Source organism: Cynocephalus volans, chromosome 3 (genome assembly GCF_027409185.1).
Source record: "Cynocephalus volans isolate mCynVol1 chromosome 3, mCynVol1.pri, whole genome shotgun sequence".
Lineage (NCBI taxonomy): Eukaryota > Metazoa > Chordata > Mammalia > Dermoptera > Cynocephalidae > Cynocephalus > Cynocephalus volans.
This window is the reverse complement of record NC_084462.1, coordinates 53,435,960-53,450,136: the sequence shown is the minus strand read 5'-3', so window position 1 is coordinate 53,450,136 and position 14,177 is coordinate 53,435,960. Positions and strand designations below refer to the sequence as shown.

At 36.3% G+C, this 14,177-nt stretch overlaps 1 protein-coding gene across 4 annotated transcripts in view; it reads right to left on the bottom strand.

The window, feature by feature from the left end:
• AGBL1 (AGBL carboxypeptidase 1) overlaps window positions 1-14,177 on the bottom strand; it is an 866,292-nt gene that overhangs the window by 238,674 nt on the left and 613,441 nt on the right. The window lies entirely within an intron of this gene.

Below are 14,177 nucleotides of genomic sequence, written 5' to 3'. Positions count from 1 at the left end.
TATAAAACATCATTTATTCAGAACCTTTATTCAGCTCTTCCACTGTACTGAGATAATGCATGGAAGCAAAGTCATGACATGTATTCTACAGTATGATCCATGAAATAACAGACAATAATAACAATGAGCAAAACATGACTGATCACTATGACATACCGGGTAGTATTCTGACCTCTGTTATATGCATTAACTCAGTGGAACCTTACCAAAGCCCTGTGAGGGAGAGATTGCCATTATCTTCAGTCCACAGATAAAGAGACTGAGACACATAAAACCAATTATCTTATCTAAGGCCTAGCAGCTGGTCAGTGCCTTCTGGCTTGACTATTCAACACAAATAGCTGCAAATACTCACAGACTATGAAGGACTCTATTGTGTGGTGAGGTAGAAAGTGTGTGGTTTTTGACATTAGATCACATTTGGGTTTGAATCCTAGTTTCACTAGTTTTTGACTGTGTGGTTTTGGGCTTAGAAAACTATTTGCCTTGATATTCTCATCTGTAAAATGGGATCATAATTCTCTCCTTCAGACACCTAAGCATCTGGTGATAAGGAATGTTTCAATATTAGCTCAATTTTTCTTTCTCTCTTACCAGCGAGAAGTTTTAATATGACTGTAGGGGAAGTGAAGTGAAGGAAAATGGTCAGGGCCCCTCAGATAGTCAGTCTTGCCGAGCATTTGATGTAAATATGCACATGCACCCAGGTGTTCCTTGGTTATTGTCTACTCTAATTGTGCACGTGCGCCCAGGTGTTCCTTGGTTATTGTCTAATGTAATTGTGCATGTGCACCCAGGTGTCCTGGGTTATGACTTGAGTATAAAGGATGAGTGGCTCTGATCCACAGCAACCCTGTCCCTGGGATGCCCCCCCTGTGGGGGGCCACAGGGAGGCTGCTACTGCTGTTGCTGCTGCTACTGCTGCTGAGGACTGAGCTCGTGTCGTCTGCCAACAGCTCCCAGGATCTTTCCCAATTACCTAGAGTGGACCTGCATGTGAGGGGTCTGGTGACCCCGCCTGACATGAGGGACCTGGTGACCCAGCCCGGCATGAGAGGAGTCTGGTGACCCTGTATGTACAATGGGTTCGAAGGTTCCGAGCCCTAGCCCTGACAATACAAATGGAAACTTAGTATAACTAAAATAATGAAATGTTTTGGCTTTAGTTATGAAATGCCTAGCCATACAATTAGCATAGCTATTGCCTCAAGCTGACAACTGGCCTACTGCTGTAACCCGACAATTGTCTCTAGCTATACACAATGATAGAATTTAGTGTGGTCTTGAGGTCTTCATGTTTATAAAGTACATTTCACCTAAATAAAAAATAATCAATAGTTGATTATTATTCTTTTAAAAAATAGATTTTCACACCCAAATAATGGTGACATATATTGTAGAGGATAGAGATGGGGCAGCAAGAATTCAAAAAGATCGGTCATAAGCATCTGAAGAAAGATCAAAACTCCAAACTGGGAAATCATAAGCCTCACAAAAAAATTTTCTAGGTAAAAGCATAAAAGGAAGTGGAAAGTCCTCAAGTTTATTGTGGCTGCTTGAAAATTTGATTTGCTGCATGTTTTGACACCTGTTTTCCTAAAGAAAGGAGACATTACTTCAGAGTTAAAGGGAGTCTGTTCCTGCATAACAACAGTACTCAGAGGGGAAAGACAGATGTTTCACAAATAGTTTTTTTTCCTAAGTCAATAGCAAAGATCACTTTTTAAAGAGAGAGAAACGTCTCAGAATCTCTTTCCATATGCTACAACTCTAAGGTGTGATTCTTTCCCCAAACTTTCTCCAGGCTGCTTTTCTTCATCCTAGATTGGCTGGCTTGGTTGGGGAAAGGAAGTGAAGGTCACACCTTCCTGCTCAGTCAGCCACGTCACAGGTGGCCAGGGGAGTCTACAAGGTGACTGTAAGCAAGACTCTGGCTGCTCAGGGGCAGGCAGCACCCCTTACACACATTCATATCCCCAGCATCTCACAGAGCATGCAACATGTGCTCTGTAGAGGTCCAAAGAAGGATGAATCCTTGGCGGAAATAAATCTCATGGCACATGCCATATTGATAGGTTAGGGACAATTCCTTCCTACCTGTCAACTTCCGTCCAACAACGGCTAAAATGATGGAGATTTTATAATGTAAAAATATTTTCATATCCCAGATATCAGCCCACTTATTTCAGGCAATGGTTTTTATCATGAGAAGACTGGTCCAAGAGACCTCAATTACAGGAACTCGTACCACTTCACTGGTGGTAGGGACTTGGGCAAGAACCTTATTCCATTTGCTCTCCACTATTAATCTCTCTTTACTACTCTAGTCTGTTTACTCTCATACAGTATCAAAAAAAATTCTTTTTATGAATGACGTCTTCTCACACCTCACCTCTGGTCTGGAAGTGCAATCCTCGAAGGCAAGGACTGAGCAGTATCTGTTTCTTACTTAACTTTATATCCCTGGTATGGAACACACAGCTGTCATACGGCACATCCTCAATATATGGTAAGTGGATAAATATAAATAGGCGGATATGGAGAGGCATGGATGGACTGTCTCTTGGATGTATATCATATTTGTCGAGTGGAATTTGACTTATCTGGGTAGTGAGTACATGAGAGCTTTTAAATTCTGTTTGCCCATTGTCAAATGTTATGAGCATTTTAAAAAAATAATTTACTTTTGCACTAGAAGACTTATTTGTATCTCTGAATATGATGTGGGAAACAGGTAAATAAAATTTAGAAGTTCTGACCTCTACTTTTGTCAGTAATCATGGGCTCACAGTAGCAAGTTTATAAATAAAGCTTTGAGTTAGTTTAAAAATGTATGTTAATAAATTAAATATCCAACTCCCCTCTCACTCAGCTCAGATGTGTTAATTAGGCATTTTTTTCCTCAGACATTAACAAAAGCCTGACTATAATGACTTAAACAAATAGGGTTTTATTTTACACACATAATAAATTTGAGGGAGGGGTAGAAGGTTCGTGGCATTATTTCAGCAACTTAACAAAATAAAGGCATGCTATCTGCCGTTCTCATCGTGGTTTTCTCATTGTGATTGCAAAGTGGCTGCTGTAGCTCTAGAGAGCACATAATCATTCAAGGGGGTAGAAATAGAAAACACGGGAAGGAGGCACCAGTATACCTTTGCTTACATTTTATTGGCCAGAACTGTGTAATAGAGCTCCAGCTTTACAATTGTCCGGTAGCTGAACATTTTAGCTTATTCAACATCTTTTAAAAAGACAAGACAAGAGAGGGTTAGAAATGAGTGTCAGGTGAGCCAACAGCATCTCCCACACCAGTTTTCTTATGCCAGTGCTACTATATTTGAAACATACTATGTCTATGAAACATACTAGTAAGCAAAATTCACCAGCACAAACAACTCTTTACATGTTTGCTGTAAAGCTTTTCTGATAATAAACCCCTGAAGAAGAATATTTATGTTACCTATTTGTAAGACAAACACAGAGTCCAAAAAAGTACGTGCTTTTGCATATGTTTAAACAGCATAAGTACTGATAATTGGTGAGCAAACAAGGAAAAGCAATTAATAAACAAATGTGCAAATATGTTCCATTTTATTATTTAAATAAAAATACCTTTTGCATCCAGAAAATTGGTAGACATATTCAAATTTATAATACTTAGTGCTCACCCATATTCTAATTGCTGGCTCATATCAAAAATGCCTGGTGTAGATGTAAATTAAGTCATAACTTTTGGGAAGTGGCTCAATAGCATTTCATATAGTAATGTTACTTCAGGAAACTATTCCTAATGACCAGATTTAAAATAAAATGAAGCTATATACATACAGACATATATTATATCAGCGGTGTGTGTAATAACCAAAATTTGAGGACAATAAAGCCCTGAAATGTCCAATAAGGGAGGAATGACTAAGGAAATTATAATGAAATAAATTTGATGGGATATAATGAAGCCATTAAAATGATAATTATAACAACCATTTAGCAATATGGAAAACGCTCATGATTTAATGATGGAGGAAAAAAGCAAGATATAAAGCATGTAATGATGCAATTTATGGTAAAGATTTGGCAATGAAAGCAGAGGTCACTACCCCCAACCCCACTCTCTTCACACACACTTGCAGACTTCATTGCTACAATTTGCCAATAAAATAAGAATAGAGAACAGGGGGCTTTATAATGTTATCAAGAAAGCATCCACATACCAAAAACTGTAAGTAATTTCTGCTGCCTGAAAAAATGTTCAAAAACCTATAGCATGTCAATGAATAAATGGTAGAATTCTCTTTAGCAATTTCTAAGATCTTCTCTTCATCTTTGATATTCAGAAGTATATTTACACCGATTTTCATTTGTTTTACTTGGAATTATGGATACTGTAATTGATGTGGTGTCTTTAAACAATTCTAGAAAAATGTCATCTATTATAATTTTTAATGTTGCCTTTCCATAATCTCTTTCAAGAAATAAAAAATGAGCTACTATTAAACTTATTTTATCTATTTTCACTGTGTCCTCATATCTCTTACCTTGCTTTTATATTTTCTTTTTTTCTTTTATTTATTTTTTTATTATGAATATTCATGAGATACAAAGCTAATAGTCACCCCTCGTGCCCATGATGTGAGGGCCAGATTCCTACTGACAGCATACCCATTACCAGAAATTACGTCTGTACCCCGTGTCCCCCACCCAATTATCAATCAACCTCCCTTCTCCTCCCTCTTTCCTCCCCACTCAACTTTGTAGCCCTAGGAATGTTCCCTCCCTCTGTAAGACCAAGGCCCTACAGTGGTCTTTCGTTCCTTCCTTCTTTCTCTCTTAGCTCCCACATATGAGTGAACCTGCCTATGTGGTATTTTTCTTTCTGTGCTTTGCTTATTCCGCTCAACATAAGTTTCTCCAGGTTCATCCATGTTGTTGCAAATGGGAGTATTTCATTCTTTTTTATGGCAGAGTAGTATTTCATGCTGTGTATATACCACAGTTTCCTTATCCAGTCATCCATCAATGGACATTTAGGTTGGTTCCATGTCTTGGCTGTTGTAAACAGAGCTGCAGTGAACATGGGAGTGCAGGTATCCCTTCGCCATGATGATATCCATTCCTCTGGGTATATACCCAGAAGAGGGGATTGCTGGATCTTATGGAAGAGCTATCTGTAGTTGTTTGAGAAACCTCCGTACTGTTCTTCATAGCAGTTGTACTAATTTACAGACCTACCAACAGTGTAGGAGTATTCTCTTCTCTCCAAACCCTCACCAGCATTTGTTATTCACTGTCTTTTTGATTATAGCTAGTCAAACAGGGGTGAGGTGGTATCTCAATGTAGTTTTAATTTGCATATCCCTAATGACTAGTGATGTTGAGCATTTTCTCAGGTATCTGTTGGCCATTTGCATGTCTTCCTTTGAAAAATGTCTATCCAGCTCCTTTGCCCATTTATTATTTGGGTTATTTGGTTTTTTACTGTATAATTGCTTGAGATCTATGTATATTCTGGATATTAATCCCTTGTCAGATATATAGTTAGCAAAAATTTTCTTCCACTCTGTAGGTTGTTGTTTCACTCTATTGATTATTTCCTTTGCTGTGTAGAAGGTTTTTAGTTTGATATAGTCCCATTTGTTTATTTTTGCTTTGCTGCTTGTGCTTTTGGGCTCATGTTCATAAAGCCTGTACCAAGCCCTAATTGTGGAACTGTTTAACCTATACTTTCCCTTGGTAATTTTATAGTTTCAGGACTTATACTTAAATCTTTAATCCATTTTGAGTTGATTTAAGTGTGTGGTAAGAGATGCATGCCTAGTTTCATCCTTCAGCATATGGATATCCAGTTTCCAAAGCACCACTTGTCAAAGAGGCAGTCTTTTCCCCAATGTAGATTTTTTGTTCCCTTTGTCCAATATCAGATGGCTATAAGCCTGAGGGGTGATTTCTGGGTTCTCAGTTTCACTCCACTGGTGTGAATGTCTATTTTTATAACAGTATGATGTTGTTTGGTTACAATAGCTTTGTAGTATAATTTGAAGCCAGGTAGTGTTATGCCTCTGGCTTTATTTATTTATTTATTTATTTATTTATTTGCTCAGGTTGCTTTGGCTATTTGGGGTCTTTTGTTTTTACATATGAAAGGTAAGATTATTTTTTCCATTTCTCTGAAGAATGTCATTGGTATTTTGATGAGTATTTCATTAAATCTGTAGATCACTTTGGGTAGTATAGACATTTTCACAATGTTAATTGTTCCAATCCAAGACCATGGACTATCTTTCCATCTTGTTGTATCTTTTTTAATATCTTTCAGAAGTGGTTTGTAATTCTTATTGAAGAGGTCTTTCACCTCCTTGGTTAAATTGATCCCTAGGTATCTTATTTTTTTTCATGACAATTGTAAATGGGCTTACTTTCTTTATGTCTGTTTCTATTAATTCATTATTTGAGTATATAAATGCTACTGATTTGGAGGCATTTATTTTGTATCCTGCAATGTCACTGAAGTTATTAACCAATTCTAGGAGTTTTATGATAGTCTTAAGGTTTTTCTATGTATAGTATCATGTCATCTGCAAAGAGAGAAAGTTTGACTTCATCTTTTCCCATCTGGATTCCTTTTATTTCTTTCTCTTGTCTGATTGCTCTGGCTAGTATCTCTAGCACTATGTTAAATGGAAGTTGTGAGAGTGGGCATCCTTGTCTTGTTACTGTTCTTAAGGGAAAGGCCTTCAATTTTTTCCCATTCAGAATGATACTGGCAGTGGGCTTGTCATAAATGGCTTGCATAGTGCTGATTTGTTGAGAGTCTTTATCATGAAGGGATGTTGAATTTTGTCAAATGACTTTCAAGCATCTATTGAGATAATCATATGGTCTTTGTCCTTAAGTTTGTTGATGTGATGTATCACATTTATTGACTTTCATACATTGAACCATCTTTGCATAACTGAGATGAATCCCATTTGATCATAGTGTATAAATTTTTTAATATGTTGCTGTATTCTGATTGCTAATATTTTGTTCAGGATTTTAGCATCTAGGTTCATCAAGTATATTGGCCTATAATTTTCTTTTTTTGTTGTGTCTTTATCTGGTTTTAGTATCAGAGTTATTTTGGCCTCATAGAATGAGTTTGGGAGAGTAGCTTCTGTTTCAATTGTTTGGAATAGTTTGAGGAGAATTGGCATTAACCCTTCTTTAAAAGTTTGATAGAATTCAGCTGAAAAGCCATCCAGACTTGGACTTTTCTTTATTGGAAGATTGCTAATTACTGATTCAATCTTCTTGCTTAGTATTGGTCTGTTCACATTTCCTACCTCTTCTTGGTTCAGTCTTGGTAATCTGTATGTGCCCAGAAACTTGTCCATATCTTCCAGATTTTCATATTTGTTGTCATACAGTTGTTTATAATAGTCTCTAATGATTCTTTGTATTTCTGTGGTATCAGTTGTAATGTCTCCCTTTTCACTTCTGATTTTTGTTATTTGGGTCTCCTCTCTTCTTGTGTATTTTATTTATCTTCTTGAAAAACCAACTATTTGTTTTGTTGATCTTTTCTATTGTTTTTTGGTTCCCTATTTCATTTAGTTCTCCTCTGATCTTAATTATTTCATTTGGTATACTACCTTTAGGTTTGGATTGTTGTTGTTTTTCAAGTTCTTGGAGGCATAGTGTTAGGTTGTTTATTTGAAGTCTTTCCACTATTTTTGATATAAGCATTTATTGCAATAAATTTGCATCTGAGTACTGCTTTTGCAATATCCCACAGGTCTGGGTATGATGTATCTTTATTTTAATTAGTTTCTAGAAATTTTTTGATTTCCTATTTAATTTCTTCTTGGGCCCATAGGTCATTCAGGATCCTATTATTTGATTCCCATGTATTTGTGTAGCTTCCAGAGTTTTGCTTATGGTTTATTTCCAATTTTAGTCCATTGTGGTCTGAAAAGCTAGTTGTAATGATTTCAATTTTAAAAATTTTTCTGGGACTCGATTTGTGACCTAATATGTGGACTATCCTGGAGAATGTTCCATGAGCTGATGGGAAGAAAGTGTATTCTTTAGTTGTTGGGTAAAATGTTCTATATATACCTGCCAAGTCCAGTTGGTCTAAGGTATAGACTAAATCTTGTGTCTCTTTGTTGACTTGTTGCCTGGAAGATCTGTCCCATACAGAAAGAGGGGTGTTCATATCACCCACTATTAATGTATTAGGTCCTATTTCTTTCTTTAGGTCTAAGAATGTTTGCTTTATATAACTGGGTGCTCCAGTATTGGGTGCATACAAGTTTATGACTGTTATGTCTTCTAGCTGAATAGATCCCTTTATCATTTTATAGTGGCTTTCTTTGTCTCCTTTTATGTTTTTTGATTTATACTCTATTTTGTCCAATATAAGCATAGCTACTCCTGCTCGCTTTTGGTTTCCATTTGCATGGCTTATTTTTTCCATCCCTCCACTTTTAGTCTATGTGTCTCTACAGGTGAGGTGGGTCTCTTGAAGACAGAATGTACTTGGGCCTAGATTTTTAATCCAATCAGTCAGTCTGTGTCTTTTGAATGGGTTTAGTCCACTCACATTTAGGGTAGTTATTGACAAGTGTTGTTTAATTCCTGTCATTTAATTGCTTCTTGCTTAGATGGTTTAAATATCTTTTGATCACTATTTCCCCTTTTATTTCTCTTCTTCAGTGTTAGTTGGTAATTTAAGGTGGGATGATTTGGCTTCTTTCTCTTTCTTGCTGGCATTTTTGTTTTAACTGTGGGTTTTGCTCTTTCTTGTGTATTTGTGATAGTGGTCACCATTATTCAGATTCCAGATGAATGACTCCCTTGAAAATTTCTTGCAGGGCTAGTCGTGTGGTGGTGAACTCCCACAACAATTTTTTTTCTGGGAAATACACTATTTCCCCCTCATTTCTGAAGGAGAGCCTTGCTGGGTAAAAAATTCTAGGTTGGTAGTTTTTTTTCTTTTAGTATTTTTATTATATCATTCCACTTTGATCTGGCCTGTAGCGTTTCACTTGAGACGTCTGTGCGTTTGATGGGGGTTCCCCTATAGGTGACCTGATGCTTTTCTTCTGCTGCTTCAAGCTTTGCAAATTTAACTATAATGTGTCTTGGGGAGGATCTTTTTGGTTTGAATCTGTTTGGGGACCTTTGAGCTTCCTGGATCTGAAGTTCTGTATCTCACCTTACACCTGGGAAGTTTTTTGTTACCATTTCCTTGAATAGGTTTTCAATACCTTTTCCTTTCTCCTCCCCTTCAGGAATACCCACAATTGATATGTTAGAGCACTTGAGGTTGTCTGCTGGCTCTCTTAGAATTTCCTCATTATTATTAATTCTTTTTTTTTTCCTTTTTTTGTCTGCCCGAGTTATTTCAAAAAGACCATCTTCGAGCTCTGAAATTCTTCCTTCTGCTTGCTTTACCCTGCTGCTCAAGCTCTCAGTTGTGTTTTTTATTTCATTGAGTGAATCTTTCATTTCTAGAAGTTCTGCTACACTTTTTTTTAAGGTATTAATCTCTTTGTAGATTTCTTCCTTCATATTCTGGATATTTTTTTCTTCTTTCATTGTGTTCTCTAATTGAGTCTCCTTTTATTTCTTCAAGTTTTCTTAAGATCATTGCACAGAATTCTTTTTCAGACATTTCAAGGATTCCCTGTTCCAGGGAGTCTGACTTTGGAGCATTGCTCTATTCTTTTGGTGGTGTCAGTTCTTCTTCTTTGTTTGTACTTCTAGTATTTTTTCATTGATGTTTGGTCATTTGGTAGATGGTTTGCTTCTTCTATTACACTGAGGTTGGCTTGGCTGTGGAGTGGCCCTGATTGCTACTGTGGTGGCAAATTGTCTTTGCTTGACAGTAGGTGTGGTGGTGGTTATGTTAAACCACCTTGGGTCCTATTCCAGTATCTATGGTCATAGAATGAGCCCCTAGCACCACACAGTTCAGCTGGGCTCACCTTGGCTGGTCAGACCCCATGGGCTGGTGCTCCCCTCTGGGTCCAAGGAGTGGGGAGGGGCCGGCTGTGGCCATACATGCAGTTCATCTCGCTTTCATATTTTCTTTGTATTACTTTCACTGTAATAAATTCTGAATATTTTCACATCAATGTTCCACTTTAATAATTCTCTCTCCAGTTGTATTGAATCTGTTCATTAACTTATCCATCTCAAAAACTGTTTTTGAAACACTTGTAAACATAGTTATTTAATATTACTCTTTCTGATTTTTCCTGAATATCTGGTATTTCTGGGCATCATTTATTAGTTTAATTTTTCTGATGAGTGTCAACAGTGTAAGTTTTGCTCAATAATTTTATAATTCTTTTAAAATTCCAGGTTCATATTTTTTGAGCACTGAAGAAAGTCTTTGTAGACTAATTTTCATGCTCTTTCCTCCAGTAGAACTTATGGTTTCCTTCCCTAGTTACTTGGGGAAAATACTAACCAGGAACCACTATAGATGAAAATTTCAGCCTGAGGCCTTTTGAACTCTACTATGCATTTGAATTGTGATTCCAAACTTGCTTGAAGGAGGGTCATGTTTAGGAATTACGAATGAAGACTTTTCCATTTTTTTCTGCTCTACCCAAAGACATGGCCAAGACAGTCAAGTATCTCCACTCTGTTCCTTCATGAACTGAAGTTTTACTAATTTATTGATTGCAATCATCATTTCTGGAGGTCCTGGCTTTGTGTGGTGGTCTCCAATCTGTACTTGAAATTTGCCTGTTTTTGTCACAAAACCCAAGTTATAAGCAGACAGGCATTAATATCAGCCCCAAAGACCAACAACAAACTCTGGCAAAGTTTATTTCTTTTTATAAATCACTGAACACCCTCTGTAAACATACAAAGAGGGAAGATATTAAACCCATAAAGAAATATTTCAGTTAAAAAGGAGGCACTATGAAGATACCAAACAAATTTCTTTTATAAAATATATTTACTGCCAGAAATGGGAAAAAAATATGGGAAATTTCTTGTTACATTTTCAGAAAAAAAAAGAGTATATTGCATTCGTGAAATTACAGCAAAAAGCACAAAAAAAGAATAATAATAGATTAGAAGTGACTGCACTCTTGAGATGAAAAATGCAATTTCTAAATTAAAAGCCAAAATGCTGAAAGTTCACAGACTGTTGAATGCAGAAAATAAAATCCATTACATACAAGACAACTTCAAAAAATATTCCAGTGTCTCAAGGGAAAAAAATAGATTAAGATGATGAGCTAAATATATAACTATAAATTTTAGAATAAATTAGGAAAAAGTGATATACTCTCATTTGGAATTTCAGACTCAGATAATATTGTCCTCACAACAGAAGCCAAAAAGGAAAAGAAGGGACAGGAAGATGAGTAGGAAGAAGGAGGATTTACTGTTTTACCAAAAATATCTGAGTCCACAGATCAAGTATGCTCACCCAGTATATGAGATAAAATTAATGAAAAGAAACAAAAAAGTACCAAATTCCTATGAATAATCAAAATTGAATAGTCTTAAATTTGCTCTTAAAATTACTAGTAAATACCAAGGACAGAGAAGCAAGACATACAGAATTTTGAGGAAAAAATATTGTGCCTCAAAAATGTTATGTGTAATGGCCTCAGAATGACACACCAAGCAAAAGGGAAGTACTGAATGCAAAACACACACAAATAAGAAAAGCTTTATAATTTATTTTAAAATATTAGCATCATCCTAAAACCAAAAACTGACTATTACAGCATATAAACAAAGCAGCAAGCCAATCTCCTTCATATATAGATAGTTAGATTTATCTATATCTCAGTTAAAGAAAAAGTTGTTCATGTTCAGAAGTAGAAATATATAAAAATAATTATACAATATGATTTGCAGAGTAAGTATATTCCTAAGAATAGCATGGGGATAGTGTTCATTAGGAAACCTACTGATATAGATGTTAACACACCTAGAGATCAAAAGGCAAAGAAGAAAAAAATAGAATCTTCTGGGTGGTTTCATTCATTTCTGATACAAGTCATAGTAAATGAGCCCACCAGGATGATTTCTACACCTGAGAGGGCAGCATTGCTTAGTGAGTGTAAACACAGGCCCCAGGGCCCAGATTGCTGGGGTTTTAATCCCAGTGCTGCTTCTTGTTAACTGTATGGTCTTGGGGAGGTCACTTCACCTTTCAGTGCCTCAGTGTTCTCATCTATATAATGGAAATAATTTACAGCCGACTGATCTTTGACAAAGGCAACAAAAACTTACACTGGGGAAAAGACTGTCTCTTCAATAAACAGTGCTGGGAAAATTGGACATCCATATGTAGAAGTATGAAACTGGACCTCTACCTCTCACCATATACCAAAATCAACTTAAAATGGATTAAAGACTTAAATATAAGACCTGAAACTATAAAACTCTTAAAAGAAAACGTAGGGGCAAGACTTCGGGATACAGGACTGGGCAAAGACTTTATGAATAAGACCCCAAAAGCACATACACACACACACACACAAAAACCCAAATGGGATTATATCAAACTAAATCATGTCTGCACAGCAAGGGAAACAATTAACAGAGCAAAAAGATAAACTACAGAATGGGAGAAAATATTTGCAGTTATGCATCTGACGAGGGATTGATATCCAGAATAAACAAATACCTCAAAAAATTCAGTAAGAAAAAATAAACCCAATTAAAAAACCGGCAAAAGAGCTGGCTTGACATTTCTCAAAGGAACATATACAAATGACCAATAGACGCATGAAAAATGCTCAGCATCTCTCAGCATCAGAGAAATGCAAATCAAAACCACAGTGAGATATCACCTCACTCCAGTTGGACTGGCTATTATCAAAAAGACAGAGAATAACAAATGCTGACAAGGATGTGGAGGAAGGGAAACCCTCCTGCACTGTTGGTGGGACCATAAATTAGCACAGCCATTATGGAAAACTGTATGGAGGTTCCTCAAACAACTACAGATAGAACTGCCATACGATCCAGCAATCCCACTGCTGGGTATATACCCAAAGGAATGGAAATCATCATGTCTAAGGGACACCTGCACTCCCATGTTTATTACAGCTCTATTTACAGTAGCCAAGAGTAGGAATCAACCTAAATGCCCATCAACAGAGAACTATACAAGGAAAATGTGGTAACATGTACTCAATGGAATAGTACTCTGCCATGAAAAAGAATGACTTTCTGACATTCACAGTGACATAGATAAACTTAGAGAAAATTATGTTAAGCGAAATAAGCCAGGCACAGAAAGAAAAATACCACAGGTCCTTACTCATAAGTAAGAGCTAAAATAAAGAGAGGAAGAGAGGAAGAGAGAGAGAGAGAGAGAGGAAGGAAGGAAGGAAGGAAGGAAGGAAGGAAGGAAGGAAGGAAGGAAGGAAGGAAGGAAGGAAGGAAGGAAAGAAAGAAAGAAAGAGAAAGAAAGGAAGAAAGAAAGGAAGGAAGGAAGAAAGAAAAAAGGGAAGAAACAATCAAAATAATACATTGAACTTTTTAAAAAAGAACAAAATTGTGTTTGTTAGAGGTGGGAAAGTGGGAGGGGGAGGGGGACAGGGTTAGTGAGAAATTAGATAAGGGCTACAAAGATTGATTACGTTTTTTAAACATGAGTATACTAATTATCCTGATTTGATCACCACAGATGTATTGAAGTTCAATTCTGTACCCCACGAACATATAATCAATGATGTTTCAAGAAAAAACTGTCAAAAAATCATAATCATAATACCCAGCTCACGGAGCTGCTGAGATAATTCAGTGAGTTAACATAAATAAAAATTTAGACAAGTGCTTGACTCATTGCATATAAAAGTATTTATTATTCTCAATAATAATAAATGCTTATATAAAACCAATAGTCAAAATCATACTTAACTATAACACAGTTCTTGTTAAAACTATGGCCAAAATCATGGCCTGCTCACTGTGGTTTTTCACTGTTATTTACCATTATTTTACAAGTTCCAGACAATCCAATAAAATTAGAAAAAAATGAGTCATATACATTAGAAAGGAAGGAATCGTGATCATTATTTGAAGACAAATAATATACTAAAACAAACCAAAGGAATCAACTGAAAAAGAAAATCTATTAGACATAAAGAACAATTGTGTAAGCAGACAGGTTACAAATTAAATATACAAAATCAATTTTCTCTCTA